Here is a 7,334-nt window from a genome sequence, read left to right as displayed (position 1 = left end):
GAGGTATGTGCAGTTACAATTTTTTCTAGAATTGGAAAATGCTAGAAAATGCTGCTGATACTGGATGAATGTAAGTTAAGCCTGAATACAGTGATTTAATAATGACTGGTATCATGCTTACTCTCAGGGGTAATACCCTTATAAAAATGCTATATAAAACGTTTGCTGGCATGTTTAATCGTTTTTTATATATGCTTGGTGATAAAACATTATTGGGGCCTAATTTCTTTTTACATGGCTGGCTTTATTTTTGCCTAGAAACAGTTTCCTGATGCTTTCCACTGTTGTAGTATGAGTGGGAGGGGCCTAATTTAGCGCTTTTTTGCGCAGTTAAAATTACAGACTGAGCCATCCAGTTTTCCTCAGAAGTTCCCTGAATGATACAGGACATCTCTAAAGGGCCTAAAGTCGTTTATTGGGGAAGGTAGGAGCCACAGCAGAGCTGTGGCAGTTGGTTGTGACTGTTAAAAAACGTCTGTCGTTTTTTTGATCTGTTTTTTTAACTAAGGGGTTAATCATCCATTTGCAAGTGGGTGCAATGCTCTGTTAGCTTATTACATACACTGTAAAAATTTTTTTGATTTACTACCTTTTTTCACTGTTTTTCAAATTTTTACAAAATGTGTTTCTCTTAAAGGCACAGTACCGTTTTTTATATTTGCTTGTTAACTTGATTTAAAGTGTTTTCCAAGCTTGCTAGACTCATTGCTAGTCTGTACAAACATGTCTGACATAGAGAAAACTCCTTGTTCATTATGTTTAAAAGCCATGGTGGAACCCCCTCTTAGAATGTGTACCAATTGTACTGATTTCACTTTAAGCAATAAAGATCATATTCTGTCTTTAAAAAATTTATCACCAGAGGAATCTAAAGAGGGGGAAGTTATGCCGACTAACACTTCCCACGTGTCAGATCCTTTGACTCCCGCTCAAATGGCGCCAAGTACATCTAGGGCACCGATAGCGTTTACTTTACAAGACATGGCGGCAGTCATGGATAATACACTGTCAGCGGTATTAGCCAGACTACCTGAATTTAGAGGTAAGCGAGATAGCTCTGGGGTTAGACGAAATGCAGAGCATACTGACGCTTTAAGAACCATGTCTGATACTGCCTCACAATATGCTGAAGCTGAGGAAGGAGAACTTCAGTCTGTGGGTGATGTTTCTGACTCAGGAAAGATACCTGATTCTGATATTTCTACATTTAAAGCTTGAACACAACATTTAAGCTTGAACACCTCCGCGTATTGCTCAAGGAGGTTTTAGCTGCTCTGAATGACTGTGACACAATTGCAGGGCCAGAGAAATTGTGTAGACTGGATAAATACTTTGCAGTGCCGGTGTGTACTGATGTTTTTCCAATACCTAAAAGGTTTACAGAAATTATTACTAAGGAATGGGATAGACCAGGTGTGCCGTTCTCTCCCCCTCCTATTTTTAGAAAAATGTTTCCTATAGACGCCACCACACGGGACTTATGGCAGACAGTCCCTAAGGTGGAGGGAGCAGTTTCTACTCTAGCAAAGCGTACTACTATCCCTGTCGAGGACAGTTGTGCTTTTTCAGATCCAATGGATAAAAAATTAGAAGGTTACCTTAAGAAAATGTTTATTCAACAAGGTTTTATCCTACAGCCCCTTGCATGCATTGCTCCTGTCACTGCTGCTGCGGCATTCTGGTTTGAGTCTCTGGAAGAGGCTTTACAGGTAGTGTCTCCATTGGATGACATACTTGGCAAACTTAGAGCACTTAAGCTAGCCAATTCTTTTGTTTCTGATGCCATTGTTAATTTGACTAAGCTAACGGCTAAGAATTCTGGTTTGCTATACAGGCGCGCAGGGCGCTATGGCTTAAATCATGGTCAGCTGACGTGACTTCAAAATCTAAGCTGCTTAACATTCCCTTGAAGGGGCAGACCCTATTTGGGCCTGGTTTGAAGGAGATTATTGCTGATATCACTGGAGGAAAAGGTCATGCCCTTCCTCAGGACAGGTCCAAATCCAGGGCCAAACAGTCTAATTTTCGTGCCTTTCGAAACTTCAAGGCAGGTGCGGCATCAACTTCCTCTAATGCGAAACAAGAGGGAACTGTTGCTCAGTCCAAGACGGTCTGGAGGCCAAACCAGACCTGGAACAAAGGTAAGCAGGCCAAAAAACCTGCTGCTGCCTCTAAGACAGCATGAAGGAACGGCCCCCTATCCGGTAACGGATCTAGTAGGGGGCAGGCTTTCACTCTTCGCCCAGGCGTTGGCAAGAGATGTTCAGGATCCCTGGGCGTTGGAAATTATATCCCAGGGATATCTTCTGGACTTCAAAGCTTCTCCCCCAAAAGGGAGATTTCACCTTTCACAATTATCGGCAAACCAGATAAAGAGAGAGGCATTCTTACACTGTGTACGAGACCTCCTAGTTATGGGAGCGATCCATCCAGTTCCAAAGGAGGAACAAAGACAGGGGTTTTACTCAAATCTGTTTGTGGTTCCCAAAAAAGAGGGAACCTTCAGACCAATTTTGGATCTAAAGATCTTAAACAAATTCCTCAGAGTTCCATCATTCAAGATGGAAACTATTCGTACCATCCTACCTATGATCCAGGAGGGTCAATATATGACTACAGTGGATCTAAAGGATGCTTATCTTCACATTCCGATACACAAAGATCATCATCGGTTTCTCAGGTTTGCCTTTCTGGACAGGCATTACAAGTTTGTAGCTCTTCCCTTTGGATTAGCTACAGCCCCAAGAATCTTCACGAAGGTTCTAGGGTCGCTTCTGGCGGTCCTAAGGCCACGGGGCATATCAGTGGCCCCTTATTTAGACGACATCCTGATACAGGCGTCAAACTTCCAAATTGCCAAGTCTCATACAGACATAGTACTGGCATTTCTGAGGTCGCATGGGTGGAAAGTGAACGAGGAAAAGAGTTCTCTATCCCCACTCACAAGAGTTTCCTTCCTAGGGACTCTGATAGATTATATAGAAATGAAAATTTACCTGACGGAGTCCAGGTTATCAAAGCTTCTAAATTCCTGCCGTATTCTTCATTCCATTCCGCGCCCTTCGGTGGCTCAGTGCATGGAAGTAATCGGCTTAATGGTAGCGGCAATGGACATAGTGCCGTTTGCACGCTTACATCTCAGACCGCTGCAACTATGCATGGAACGGGGATTACACAGATTTGTCCCCTCTACTAAATCTGGATCAAGAGACCAGGGATTCTCTTCTCTGGTGGCTATCTCGGGTCCATCTGTCCAAAGGTATGACCTTTCACAGGCCAGATTGGACAATTGTGACGACAGATGCCAGCCTTCTAGGTTGGGGTGCAGTCTGGAACTCCCTGAAGGCTCAGGGATCGTGGACTCAGGAGGAGTCACTCCTTCCAATAAATATTCTGGAACTGAGAGCGATATTCAATGCTCTTCAGGCTTGGCCTCAGTTAGCAACTCTGAGGTACATCAGATTTCAGTCGTACAACATCACGACTGTGGCTTACATCAACCATCAAGGGGGAACAAGAAGTTCCCTAGCGATGTTAGAAGTCTCAAAGATAATTCGCTGGGCAGAGATTCACTCTTGCCACCTATCAGCTATCCATATCCCAGGTGTAGAGAACTGGGAGGCGGATTTTCTAAGTCTTCAGACTTTTCATCCGGGGGAGTGGGAACTCCATCCGGAGGTGTTTGCACAAGTGATTCATCGTTGGGGCAAACCAGAACTGGATCTCATGGCGTCTCGACAGAACGCCAAGCTTCCTTGTTACGGATCCAGGTCCAGGGACCCCAAGGCGACGCTGATAGATGCTCTAGCAGCACCCTGGTCTTTCAACCTGGCTTATGTGTTTCCACAGTTTCCTCTGCTCCCTCGACTGATTGCCAAGATCAAGCAGGAGAGAGCATCAGTGATTTTAATAGCGCCTGTGTGGCCACGCAGGACCTGGTATGCAGATCTAGTGGACATGTCATCCTTTCCACCATGGAATCTGCCTCTGAGACAGGACCTTCTACTTCAGGGTCCTTTCCACCATCCAAATCTAATTTCTCTGAGACTGACTGCATGGAGATTGAACGCTTGATTTTATCAAAGCGTGGTTTCTCCGAGTCAGTCATTGATACCTTAATACAGGCACGAAAGCCTGTCACCAGGAAAATGTATCATAAAATATGGCGTAAATATCTTTACTGGTGTGAATCCAAGGGTTACTCATGGAGTAAAGTTAGGATTCCCAGGATATTATCCTTTCTCCAAGAAGGTTTGGAAAAAGGATGGTCAGCTAGTTCCTTAAAGGGACAGATTTCTGTTCTGTCTATTCTTTTGCACAAGCGTCTGGCAGATGTTCCAGACGTTCAGGCATTTTGTCAGGCTTTAGTTAGAATCAAGCCTGTGTTTAAACCTGTTGCTCCACCATGGAGCTTAAATTTGGTTCTTAAGGTTATTCAAGGAGTTCCATTTGAACCTCTTCATTCCATAGATATCAAACTTTTATCTTGGAAATGTCTTTTTTTGGTAGCTATTTCCTCGGCTCGCAGAGTCTCCGAGTTATCTGCCTTACAATGTGATTCTCCTTATCTGATTTTCCATACGGATAAGGTAGTCCTGTGTACCAAACCTGGGTTTTTACCTAAGGTGGTATCTAACAAGAATATCAATCAAGAGATTGTTGTTCCATCCTTGTGTCCTAATCCATCTTCAAAGAAGGAACGTCTATTACATAATCTGGACGTGGTTCGTGCTTTAAAGTTTTACTTACAAGCTACTAAAGATTTTCGACAAACATCTGCTTTGTTTGTTGTTTACTCTGGACAGAGGAGAGGTCAAAAGGCTTTGGCAACCTCTCTTTCTTTTTGGCTAAGAAGCATAATCCGCTTAGCCTATGAGACTGCTGGACAGCAGCCTCCTGAAAGGATTACAGCTCCACATGGGCCTTTAAAAATGAGGCGTCTGTTGAACAGATTTGCAAGGCGACGACTTGGTCTTCGCTTCATACTTTTTCAAAATTCTACAAATTTGATACTTTTGCTTCTTCGGAGGCTATTTTTGGGAGAAAGGTTTTACAGGCAGTGGTACCTTCCGTTTAAGTACCTGCCTTGTCCCTCCCTTCATCCGTGTACTTTAGCTTTGGTATTGGTATCCCACAAGTAATGGATGATCTGTGGACTGGATACACCTTACAAGAGAAAACACAATTTATGCTTACCTGATAAATGTATTTCTCTTGTGGTGTATCCAGTCCACGGCCCGCCGTCATTTTAAGGCAGGTAATTTTTACATTTAAACTACAGTCACCACTGCACCCTATGGTTTCTTCTTTCTCTGCTTGTTTTCGGTCGAATGACTGGATATGGTAGTGAGGGGAGGAGCTATATAACAGCTCTGCTGTGGGTGTCCTCTTGCAACTTCCTGTTGGGAATGAGAATATCCCACAAGTAATGGATGATCCGTGGACTGGATACACCACAAGAGAAATAAATTTATCAGGTAAGCATAAATTGTGTTTTTACACTCTGTATGTAATTTATCTGATGAAACGGCCAGGAGCTAGCGGCCGAGAAACGCGTTATTAGCTCGAATAAATTGTTTTTAACTTTATTATTGGACTGTTCCGAATTCCTTTTCTCACCTACTAACTTTGAGACGCTACTGGGGCACTGTTCTCTAGCATCCATTTAGCCTTGCAGCACGGATCTATCCACACCAGGATACCTTTTGCAGTTCCTTACAGTGGGACTAACCAGAGTTTTACAGCGAAACCATTTGCCACTTCTGGGTCCACAATCGGCACCTGGTCTACGAGGATTTAGATACACGCTGTGGAGCACGGCTCCAATCATCACCAGGGCCTTCTCTGATGGTCCCCGGACAAGCGAGATTCAGCACGACACTTTACCACTGCATTTGCCAGCGTACTGACTGCTGTTAAATGTCAGCCTGCCTGTCTGCACTTTTGTGTTTAAAGTGCCACTTCACTTGTGAGTACCATTTCACCGGACACCTCTACACTGTATCACTTTTTGGTTTAGAGATATTTGCACTATGAGGCGCTCTCTTTCTGTTTTTGTCTTATAGATATCTGTTTCACCGCCAGTTTCAAGAAAAGCAGCCCCAAACACAGAACTGTTTGCAGATTCACTGAACACAACGAATCACAAAAGATTTTTATGAACACTGTTGTTTTTTCCTTTTCAGATTTATTTTTCAATCTGTTTGTTCTCTCTATCTGAAGGGACACTAATGTTCTTTATATTCATTTTTGCATTAATTTGATTAATAACATATCTGTTGTTTTTTATGCCTAGAAATATTATATTATATAATTTTTGGTCTCCATTCACGTGGATATTGATCACTATGGTTTTTTCACCGATCTAACAGAAGTTTTTTACACAGGTTCACTTTAGATCTTATATTTCATTACGTCAATTCTGACTTTGTTATATTTTTAGAGGCGCCTCCTATGTTTATACTCCTAGTATAAATTGTGCTTTTGTGCCATCATAGATAAAGAATTCAGCTTGGCAGCCAATCAGGACCAGGCATACATGCATATGCTCCAATCACTGTCCATAGCATCATCTGAAGCAAGAATGGAGGTGTTCCAGGAGTAAAACTTTAACTTCTTCAAAAGATTTAAACACTTAGTCAAACACATAGTAAAATATGGGAACTTGTTTAAAAACAAGGGCCATTATAGTAGAAAAAGCACGTCATTTTATCAATAGTAACCATGTAACTATGTGTTTAACCTCTAGCAAAAAGGGTTTAAAGACATAGTTAAAGTACTGTTTGGGAGCATCAGAGAACAGATGGTCCCACATTGAAACTGCCAGTGAACCAACCAGCAGCTGTATTGGCAGAGCTTGTTCAGTTAGTAACCGTTATTGAAAAACATATGTATATATGCTCAACAGTAGCAATTCACTACTGAAAGCTAGCTGGTGATTGGAGGCTACACACATTGGTCTATTGTCAAAGACTTATCCAGTGTGTTTATTAATGTTTTGGACCATATTTAAACCTTGCAAAGGGATTAAACACATAGGTAAACACAAGGTTTTATGTAAGCAATAGTAAAACATATTAGAGTAATTTTTTTTGCACCGATGTCCCTTTAAAAATATTTTGTGAATTTTAAAATACCCTCTTTTTATTTGTAGGTGGTTTTTATATTCAAGTTTTCCCGTCATTCATCATCTTAATCAGTGAGGCCATACAACATTAGAAAAATCATTTTTAAAACAATCTTATAATGATAAATATTTACCAACGAAGAAAGAAACATATTTATTAAAGTAACAGACAGAGGATCTTATTGATAATTGGACAGAATTACATACA

Source organism: Bombina bombina, chromosome 5, assembly GCF_027579735.1.
Source record: "Bombina bombina isolate aBomBom1 chromosome 5, aBomBom1.pri, whole genome shotgun sequence".
Classification (NCBI taxonomy): domain Eukaryota; kingdom Metazoa; phylum Chordata; class Amphibia; order Anura; family Bombinatoridae; genus Bombina; species Bombina bombina.
This window is presented reverse-complemented; position numbering follows the sequence as displayed.